Source organism: Dromiciops gliroides, chromosome 2 (genome assembly GCF_019393635.1).
Source record: "Dromiciops gliroides isolate mDroGli1 chromosome 2, mDroGli1.pri, whole genome shotgun sequence".
NCBI lineage: Eukaryota > Metazoa > Chordata > Mammalia > Microbiotheria > Microbiotheriidae > Dromiciops > Dromiciops gliroides.
In genome coordinates, this window is record NC_057862.1 from 470,767,105 (window position 1) to 470,778,128 (window position 11,024).

Sequence of the window (11,024 nt, forward strand, 5' to 3'; positions counted from 1 at the left end):
AGGAAGGCAGCATTGGGAAGAGGATGGGAAGAGGGAGAGGCACAAAGAATCATTTGTATAACCATGGATTCAGATCCCTGGTAGCATGGACCCAGTGGAGATGGAAGAGAACTCCGGAGGCAGAAGTTTTAGGTCTTGTTTTTATAGGGTTTGCAGGGGAGGAGGAACAGACCAACTCCTACCTGTGCCACTTTGGAGTGAGTTCATCAACATATTCAAATCATCTCAGAGTTATTGGTAAAACTTCAAAGTCATCATCTCAAAGTTATGGGCACCTTTAAGATATTCTACTGGTCTGGACTTGTGGAGGTCTGGATTTTGTCTTTAATTTACATATCAGAAGACCAGAAGCCTGAACAAGCAGCATGTAGATGGATTCCCCTGATTGGGCAGATATTACTAGGATGGAAATTTTAGTATATAAGTGTCTGAGGCCAGATTTGAACTCAGGGATATGGTTCTTCCTGATTCCAGGCCCAACACTCTAACTACTGCACCACCTAGCTCTCCTACAGAGAAGAGATTAAACTTGTTCTATTTAGTCCCTTAGGGTGGTAGTTGTTGTTTGTCCTTTGTTCTTGAGGAGGAATGTGACATGAGGGTAATACCATGACTTGCAGTGAATTGGATTTAAGTGAGGGAGGGCTGTGCAAGGTCCATCTGGGTCCAGTGGCAAGATATACATCAGGACAACTGGAGATGGTCCTGGATGTTTTAAGGCAATTGGGGTTGTGACTTACCCAGGGTCACACAGCTAATAAGTGTCTGAGGTAAGATTTGAACTCAGGTCCTCCCAACTTCAGGGCCAGTGCTCTATCCACTGCATTACCTAGCTGCCCCAGCCCCTTACAGTAGACTCAAGAGCAATGGGTAAAAGATGCAAAGAAGCAAATTTAGGCTTGATATCAAGAAAATTTTCCTAACAATTGAAGCTGACAAAAGTTGGAATGGATTGTCTAGTGTGCTCTCCCCCATTGTAAGTCTTCATTGAGGGATGTTAGAATGGGGATTCCTTCTAAGTATGAGTTGGACTAGAAAGCCAATGGGGTCCTTTAGAACTCTCAAATTCTGCAACTCTGTGCTGCTAGATTAGTAACACCATTAAAAAAAAAAGAAATGAAGATTGCCTGGCATGACCTGGTTCTTTGTAATTACAGCTTCCCTTTATAGAAGTTTGTCAATCATTTCTTTAATTTTATTTTCTAGAATTTTCAAGCTCACTGGATGACTGCACACTTTGTTGTCTTTCCCCTTTTCACAAGCAGGACGTTTGCCTTCTTCAGTTTTTTGGCACCTCTCCTCTTCTCTATGATCTTTGGATATTATTGATAATAGCTCAGCAATCATACCTGCTTGTTTTGTTTTTTCAGGATCAAAGGATATAGTTCATCTGGGCCAGGTAAACTGAATTCATCAAAGGCAGAGAAGTGCTCTCTTACTATGTCTATACTAATCTTGACAGTCCCTATGCAAAGTCATTCTCCTTGGCAGAGCAAACTGAAGCAAGAGAATTCCACACTAAACAAAGGTCCTACCCTTTCTTTGATCTTCATTTTTTTCCCAATAAAGCCAAAACTTTTTGTTGTCCTTAGCTTCTCTGAAGAAGGAAAATAGAATGCACCATGATCAATTCCTGGGTGCCTCAAAATATAGGGTACTCTCATCAATCAGGAATGAAGCACCCTAGGGCAGGAGATGAAGTGTCTGGTCTTTGGCAGAGGATGAAAGGAAGTATTGCCAGCTACCTTCTTCATTATCCTCTTGAGTCTTCCTCTTCAATTTCTACTCTAATCCTTTTTCATCCTCGTTAATCCTGGTTAATCCTTTTATATCCTCCTTAACTGTCCTTTGATACTGCTTCTCTTTCCATTCAGAAGTAGAATCTAGACCACTATCTGTTCTTCAAATTTTCCTTAGATTCTTCCTAATTTCATCAAACTTCTCTTCCCCAAATTCAACCTCTGGTTCACTCTCATGATTCAAACCCCTCCAATTCACCGAAATTCCTTTTCATTCTTACTCAATTCTCATTCTCTCCTCTTCCCCTCTTTATCCCACAACTTTCTCCCATAGAAGCCAGATGTAGAATGCCCTCATCATTTCTTTCAAGCCTTCTCTTCTCAAGCCACAAACTCCATGCTTTTTCCACTCTCCCTGCCCAAATGCCAGGCAAAGGACCTCACTAATTACTTCAGTTAAAAAATGAAGCTGCCCATTCAAAGTTCTTTTTTCTTCTCAACTCTATATTCCAAATCACTTCAGCATCATTCCCCACTCACTCCTCCCTTGCTTCAGTCCTGGAGGAGGAAGTAGCTTTTTTCCTTCAAAAAGAGAACACCCTCTACTCATTCCCTCTTGTTTCCTCCAGGAGCTGTCCCTTTGTGTAGTAAGAGAACTATTCTAACCCTTCCCCTCATGCAAGTTAAGCTGGTTGTTTGTTTGTTTAAAGGTATCAGGACATCCTGGAGACTGGCTCAGATTGTTAACTTTCTCATTGCCAGAGTAAGAAGCAGTCAGCAGGAGGTCCAGGGGTGCTCTGATGTTTTAGTGGTGGACAATGATGGATTAACCAGGCAAATGAGTTTTTCTCAGATGAATCAAATTAAGGAGTCCTCAATGCCTATCCTTGCTGAATACCTTCACAATACTATGGCTAAGTAAATCTCTTTTTTGTTAACTGTTGAATGATCCAAGGTATTCTAGTCTGGGTCTCATAATCATCCCCTCACACTAATTTTCAGTCTCTCCTTATCCACTGTAACATTTAAAATGTAATTTGTGGTCGCCTTATTCCTGTCCAAGTGTAGGGAAAGCTAGCTAGGGTTTACTTATAAATTAGAAGCTTTAGCACCAGTTGGGGGCATTAAGCATTTATTAGTGAAAAGAGAACACCTGGGTCAGAAAGCCAAGAAAAAGCCTATCTACCCTAGAGGAGAGACAAGAGTTCAGCCTGGCCTGCTTCTTCTCCCAAGTCCTCCACCACAAGGTTGTTCCAGCACCAAACTAACAGAGCAAGCTCCTTCTGCCTCTCAAGGAGAGGCAGTCCTTCCACCCTGCTTCAAGTTAATTGGCTAGCATCACCCAAATCCATTGGTTCACTGGACTTGAGGGTGGTTCCATGTTGAGGTCAGAGTCCACAGCCTCGGAGAACACACCCTCTTTACAGTCAGGCAGGTGTGGCTTCAATTGAATTAACTTTAAGTGAGTTTAAAATTAGCAGTCAGTCAATCTCAGTCAATTCAATCAATTCAAATCAATCCCAGCTGGGGCCTTTGGGAGTTGGCAAAGTCCATTATTTTCTTACACTACTGACTCCTTCTCTACATACCCAGATTTCCATTATCCTCAAAAAACCTTCACTGAAGCCTACCATCCCTTTACAGGAGGACCTTCTACTTTGCAGGTCAAGCAGGAGGAAGTACATCAGATCAGATCAAATCTGCTTTCCTATCCCTTTGTAACAATTGGAATGACGCCACCTGCTGGAGACTTAGTAGAAGAGTTCCACCCATGGTCTTTGAGGGCAAGACCAGTAGTCTTTTCTTTGGCATCAGGAAGTGATGTTGGCTAGTGAGAGGAAGAAGGAAGGGACTAGCGCTCTGTCTTGTTCTCTTTCCTGAGGATGCTGGTGGAGAGGGGAGCTAGAAATGCGCTTTCCCTTTAATAGATAGGAATCTAGGCCTTTCTCTCCCTTTACCAAATTCTTATTCTCCTTAATAAATGCTTAAAAGTCTAACTCTTGCTAAAGCTTATAATTTATTGGCGACCACTCATTGGATATTTTAGACAGACTAGCTAGAATTTTAGCCCTTAACACCTTCCTCTGGGACTTTGGTGGACTGCTGCTACAGGACAGTGGTAATTGGAAATGATGGGTCATTCATTCTGACATTACCATATAACTAGGGTGTCAGTAGCTATGGAATTTTTGTTTATAATTATACACAAGGGTATATTGGAAAGTAAACAACTGACCACATTGGGTTAGTAGCCAGAAGGGTCAGACCTCTATCTCTTCTGATTCTTCCTCCTCTAATTACTACAGGAAGTAGGTGGGACCTATAGTGCTCTCATAATACCAGTTCATATATACAGAATGAGTTTTACAGCTTGCTGTCCTCAAAACAACTCTGGGATTGTAGTCACAACAGATGTCTACAGAGTAGGTAGTGCAGGTACAACATACAATATCTTAAAGATGTGAAAACTGAGGTAAAGTCTGCCTAAGTGACATACCCAAGGTCACACAGCTAGTAAGTAGTAGAGCCAGGATTCAAACCTATGATTCAAAATACAAATTTTTTCCTGGACTCATTCCATTTTATCTATTTTCTATAGTTGTCTTCAGGGAGTCCTTTAGAGCCTTCTGTGAAAAGAGGCCTGGGAACTATAACTATGTAATTCTGTACCCTCTGAAGCTGTTTCATTATATCATCACCTTTTCCATAAGGGCCAGTAAAAGCTCTGTTAAGAACCCATTTTTTCAAACTATCAACATGCCAATATGAGAGATCTCTTCAAATCACTAATAACAAGAGAAATGCAAACTACAGCAACTCTGAGGTTTTACCTCCCTCTGCTCCCTTCACCAGCAAATTGGCAAAGATAATTAATGATGGGAAATAGTTGGTGGAGGGACTGCCGGAAGCCAGGCACACTAATGCATTGTTGATGAAGCTATAAATCCTTTCTGTAAAACAATTTGGAATTATCCAATAGAAGTCACTAAACTATATTCTTTAACTCAGCAGTTCTATTACTGGGCATAATTCTTCAAAGGGATCAAAGACAGAAAGGCCCCTTGTATAACAAAATATTCATAACAATGCTTTCCATAGTAGGAAAAATCTGGAAACAAGATGGATGCCCATCAATTAGAGAATGACTGAAAGAGCAGTGGCAGAGCAGTGGCGTACGAATATCATGGAATATTACTGTGCCATGAGAAACAACAAATGTGAAGAATTCAGGGCAACATAGAAGGACTTGTATGAGCTGATACAGAGTGAAGTAAGCAGAACCAGGAGAATATATTCAAACAATATCAGTGAGTCAGTGATGTTTCATAGCAAACACAAATAACATTAAGAGAAAGCAGAGTTCTGAGTCATTTCAATGGCCAGTCTTGGTTCTGGAGAACAACTGATAAACTTAGCTCTCTCCTTTTAATAGAGAGGTCAGCAACTGGGTGCAAAATGTTGTATGCACATCCAGAAGGGCTGGATAGCTTTGCTTAACTGCTTTTCTTTTTTTTGCCAGAGAAGGTTTGATGAGGGAGGAGAATAAATGCATCAATAATTCTTATTTTTAAACTTCTTTGGTCTAGCATATTCCTTGATTCACAAAGGGAAAGGATAGCTATCCCAAACTATTAGGCTTAGCCTGGTGGCAGTCAACAAAAAGAGACAGAAAAGGCAGCAAGCCAACATCTTTGGAGTACAAATAAAGTGCACAAGAAAAAATAGAACAAAAATCTCCAGGAAAGAAATTATCCTCTAAACTCCTTACCCCAGCAAGAAATCTGTCCCCTACCTACAGACTAGAAGTAGAACCAAACCCTCAATGATACTTTTTTGGGTTAAGGTTTTGTGTTTAGAAGGATCCTGTCAAAATTGTGCAAATATCTAGAAAGTTGTGGACCTAGGAATCAGAAGATTCTGATCACGTCTAGGGTCTGCCATTGTTAATTGTGTGATTCTGGATTGGTCCCTCCTTTTATAATAGGTAGAATTTGATAACAACTTATGTTTTGGTTAAGATCTTTTTTCAAAAAAATATATAGGGGCACTTAGGTGGTGCAGTGGATAGAGCACCAGCCCTGGAGTCAGGAGGACCTGAGTTCAAATCCGGCCTCAGACACTTAACACTTACTAGCTATGTGACCCTGGGCAAGTCACTTAACCCCAATAGCCTCACCAAAAAAAAGAAAGAAAGAAAGAAATATGTGTGTATGTATACACATATATATATATATATATATATTTGTTATCTTATTTTCTTCCAATTACATGTAAAAACAATTTTTAACATTCATTTTTTAAAATTTTGAGTTCCAAACTCTCTCCCTCCCTACTCATTGAGAAGGCAAGCAATTTTATATAGGTTATATATGCATAGATATGCAAAACATTTCCATATTAGTCATGTTGTAAAATAAAAGTTTTGTTAAGATTTTTACAAATATCTCATCTGACCCTCACAACAACTCTCAAAGGGCAATGCTATTGCAGTCCCCATTTTACAGACAAAGAAACTGAGGCACGGAGAGATGAAATGATTTGTCCAGGGTCACACAGCTAGACAGTGTCTGAGACAGAATTTGAATTCAGATCTTCTTGACTCTGATTTCTGTGTTCTATCTACTGTGTCACCTATCTGCTTTTTCTAAGCCTCTCCTATATCCCTTGAGGTTTGGGGAGAGTATTAAATGAGATCTGGGATTTAGAAGTGTTTGGAAAACTGTTTTTTAAAAAAAGTTAACACTTTAACACCCTCTAACAACAAGTGAGCCCAGATCAGTTTATCAGATTAGTTAGGTGTGACCTAACAGAAAACCCGATTTGGGTGCCTGAGAAATCCTGTACTTTCAAGTATGGAGAAGGGTGTAATGTTTTGCCCACAAGGGGTTTTGGAGAACAGGCCCCTGAGGAGTCAGGGGGAAGCTTGATCCTGGGTACCTTAGGGCAGGGAGGACAGAGAGGGAGGTAAGGGGTCCCAGAAAGGGAGGGAGGTGGTAGGAAGTAGAAAGTGGTAGAAAGCTAAAAATAAATCTGGCCTACTTCACAGCTCTGCTTAGCTGGAGCCTTTTTAAAGGACCAAGGCCCAGCAGCTGCAGCATGGAGGAATGGGTGGGGGAAGAAAGGGGAGGGCAGAGCACAACCAAACTATCATAGAAGCTTAGCACTTAGAACTGGAAGGGACCTGATTTTTTTGTGTGTCCATTTTTAAACTTAGTAATGGGGATAATTGGCACTGCCCCACCCTTTTCCATGGGACTGGAGTGGTTTATCCAGACCAGATCCATGATTTGGAGACAGGTTGGCCCCTAACTAAGGAGTCTGGTCTCTAGGCTCAGGCAAATCAGTTCGGTCCTGAGGAATGTTGACCCCCAAAGACAGGAGATCAAGATTTTCTCAAACTCTCTGGCCCCAAACACGCATATCTTAGAATAGGACGCCAGGAAAAATCTCTTACAAAGCTTAGGGATGGCTAGAGTCTAAGATCTCCCTAAAAGGGATTAATAGGATTCTTTCTGGAAAGGTATGCAAAATTCAAAGTGGATTAAGTATAGGCTGAGATTCTCCTTTGAAAGATACTTCATAGCTCTGAGCCTCAGTTTACTCATTTGCAAAATGGGGATGAAGGGGCGGCTAGGTGGCGCAGTGGATAGAGCACTGGCCCTGGAGTCAGGAGTACCTGGGTTCAAATCCGGCCTCAGACACTTGACACTTACTAGCTGTGTGACCCTGGGCAAGTCACTTAACCCCCATTGCCCCCCCCAAAAAAAAAAAAAGATAGCAAAATGGAGTTGTGCAATTTGCCTAATGGGGTTGTACTGAAGAAAGTTCTTTTATCCATTGCTATAGAAGCATGAGCCATGAATGGATAGATGGATGGTGGTGGTTGCATAGTAATAACAGCAGAAGCAGAGTGGATAGAGAGTCCTTGGACAGGAAGACTCTGGCCTTTTACCTAGGATAGTCACTTAACCCCTCAATGTCCCAGTCAACTGACTATAAATTGCAAAGCAGGTGCTGAACTGTATTAATAGAAGTTCCCTACAATGATAAAATCACAAGTGTGTTAGGAAGAATATCTGCCAGAGTCTCAGGCCATTTGGATTAAGCTAACACTTTCCCTTAAAAGGGGCTGAAATTGTCCTAAAGATTTAATTGGCTCAAGAGACTAAGGTTCAGGGAGATTCAGGCCACTGGCAAAACTTCCTGATCACTTGAGCAGGAAAGCAGCCAGAACATGGTTAGGGGTGGGAGAGGGAGGAATCAGGAAGGGAAGAATCATTTATTAAGTACCTACTATGTGCCAGGCACTGTGCTAAATGCTTTACAAATATTCCATCTGATCCTCACAAAAAGCCTGGAAGTTGGCTACAATCCCCATGGCATTTGAGGAAACTGAGGTAGGCAGCAGTTAATCGACTTGTTTAAGGTCACACAACCAGGAAGTATCTGAGGCTGGATTTGAACTCAGGTCTTCCTGACTCCAGGCCTAGCATTTTATCTACTGCTTCACTAGGTTCCTCTTAAGACATGAGGAGCGCTGTCAATCAATGCTATATCCTCAATAGGAGGCAGCCTTCCCTTGCTCTGATTACTCTTCCCTTGCTATGGCCAAGACTCCTTTTGTTAAATGTTAGATGAACTACAAGTGTCTCATTTCACTCCAATCTCAACTTGAGCTCAGTCCAGTCTGAGCCAGGACTGGCCTACTACATTTGGCAACAGTCGTACAGAAATGGAAAAGAATGACTTCAGTGAAGGAGGTGGCAAGAGTATGTACAATGCAGAGGCCTTCATGATTCTAATGTACATCTGGTGATGTTGACCATTTACTGTGAGGTATTCCCCAATGAATGGACATTCACTTTGTTTCTAGTCTTTGTTGTTCAGTCATTTCAGACTCTTTTTGCCATTTGGGTTGGCAAAGATACTGGAGTGGTTTGCCATTTGCTTCTCCACCTCATTTTACAGATGAGGAAACTGAGGCAAGCAAGATTAAGGGACTTGCCCAGGGTCACACAACTAGTAAGTGTCTGAGGACACATTTGAACTTAGATCTTCCTGACTCCAGGTCTAGCGCTCTATCTACTGTGCCACCTAACTGCCTGAATCTAGTCATTATTACCACACCCCCCCCCAAAAAAGTGAAGCTATGAATTTGGGGGTATATTTCAGCAGAGTTGTAATTCAGGATTTTCTCACCTAGAACACGGATAACCTTCCATGCAAGGTACCCTCAGTTGGAGTACATAAGGAAGACATATACAACCCCCTAGAGAGGAACAGAAACCCCAGGATACCACAGGGCCACTGATAAGAGAGGCTACACTCTTCCCTGCTAAGGAATCTTGGCTTTCAAGAAGCCATATTACCAAGAGGTTGAGATGGAGGTGAGATGGGTTGCAAACCTGTAAGCCTTACACAGAAGAGATAGATGCTTTAGGGGAGGGGCCCCAAGGAGGGCTTACAGCCAACCCCTCCTTCTCCTCCCCAAAACCCTCAAAATATGCAAGAACTGGAAAGAATAGTAGAGGTCATCTAGTCCAACTCCTTTCATTTTACAGAGAAGGAAACTTGAGCCCCAGAGGGAAATATCATTATCTTTGTAATGCTTACTTTGTTCTCAAACAAATAATAATATATAAATTTGCAATTAAGTAGTCAGGTGGAGCCCATGTCTCACAGACTATCAGAGCTGGGAGGTACCTTAGAGAACAGCTTGGATAACCATCTCATTTCACAAAAGAGAGAAGAGACCTGGGGTTAGAGCCACATGAGGGCCTAGAGCTCACACTGTGACGCTCTTTCAGAGGTCATGCACTATTTGGTTTTTGTCCTTCTATCTCCAGCACCTAGCACCATGCTTGGTATACAGGAAGCCCTTAATAAAAGCTGATTGAATTGAACTTATATGCAGGTTCATGATTTCCCATAGAATCCTCCTTTTTTTGTTCTGCTCCACATAGAAATGCACTCTCTTCTTGGTGTCTAAGTTAAGTATATTTTTTAACTTAAATTAAATTTTAAAAATGAGAATTAAATTAGCTGGGTTGTTGAAATTTGGCTCCCTCTCAGGTATATATGAAGGTACTACCCTGTCCAAAGCAGCCTATTCTCGTAACTAAGGAAAAAGCAAGTCAATGTGCATTTATTAAGTGCCTACTGTGTGCCAGACACTGTACTAAGCACTGGAAATACAAAGAAAGGCAAAAAAAATAGTCCTTGTTCTCAAGAAGTTCACAATATAATGGTGGAGACAGCAGGCAAACAATTGTGTATAAATAAGATATGTGCAGATTCGATTAGGGCTAAGTCTCAGAGGGAAAACACTAAGATTAAGGAAGATCAGGAGAGGCTTCTTGCAGAAGGAAGCCAGGGAAGCCAGAAGGAGGAGATGATGATGGCAATAGAAAGGTACAGGCATGGGAGACAGCTCATAAAAGTGCCTGGAGGCGGGGGTAGCTAGGTGGTGCAGTGGATAAAGAGCCGGCCCTGGATTCAGAAGGACCTGAGTTCAAATCCGGCCTCAGACACTTGACATTTACTAGCTTGTGACCTTGGGCAAGTCACTTAACCCTCACTGCCCCACAAAACAAAACAAAAACAAAACAAAAATGCCTGGGGGCTTTGTGGAGTGTCTTCTGTGAGGAACAGCAAAAAAGTCAGTGTCTGGAACTCAGAGTATGTGAAGGGGAGTAAAGTGTCAGAAGACTGGGAAGGTAGAAAGAGACCAGATTAGGAAGGGCTTTGAAAGCTAAACAGAGGATTTCACAGTGTATCCTGGAGCTAATTGGGAGACAGTGGAGATCATTGAATGGGGGCCATAATGTGGTCGGGCCTGTCCTTTAGGAAGATCAATTTGACAGCAGGATAAAGGATGGACTGTAGGTGGGGAGAGACTAGAAACAGGGAGACCAACCAGCATACCATTGCAATCATCCTGCTTAGGTTAAGACTGGAAAAGGGGTATGATAAGGCTGTATTTTGTCCCTTTCTTTCTTTCTTTCTTTCTTTCTTTCTTTCTTTCTTTCTTTCTTTTTTTTTGGTGGGGCAATGAGGGTCAAGTGACTTGCTCAGGGTCACACAGCTAGTAAGTGTCAAGTGTCTGAGGCTGGATTTGAACCCAGGTAAGCCTAAATCCAGGGCTGGTGCTTTATCCACTGTGCCACCTAGCTGCCCCCTATTTCTTTAGCTTATATTCAGAGTACGTCATGCAAAATGCCAGGCTGACTGAATCAAAAGCCGGAATTAAGGTTGCCAGGAGAAATATCAACAATCTCAGACATG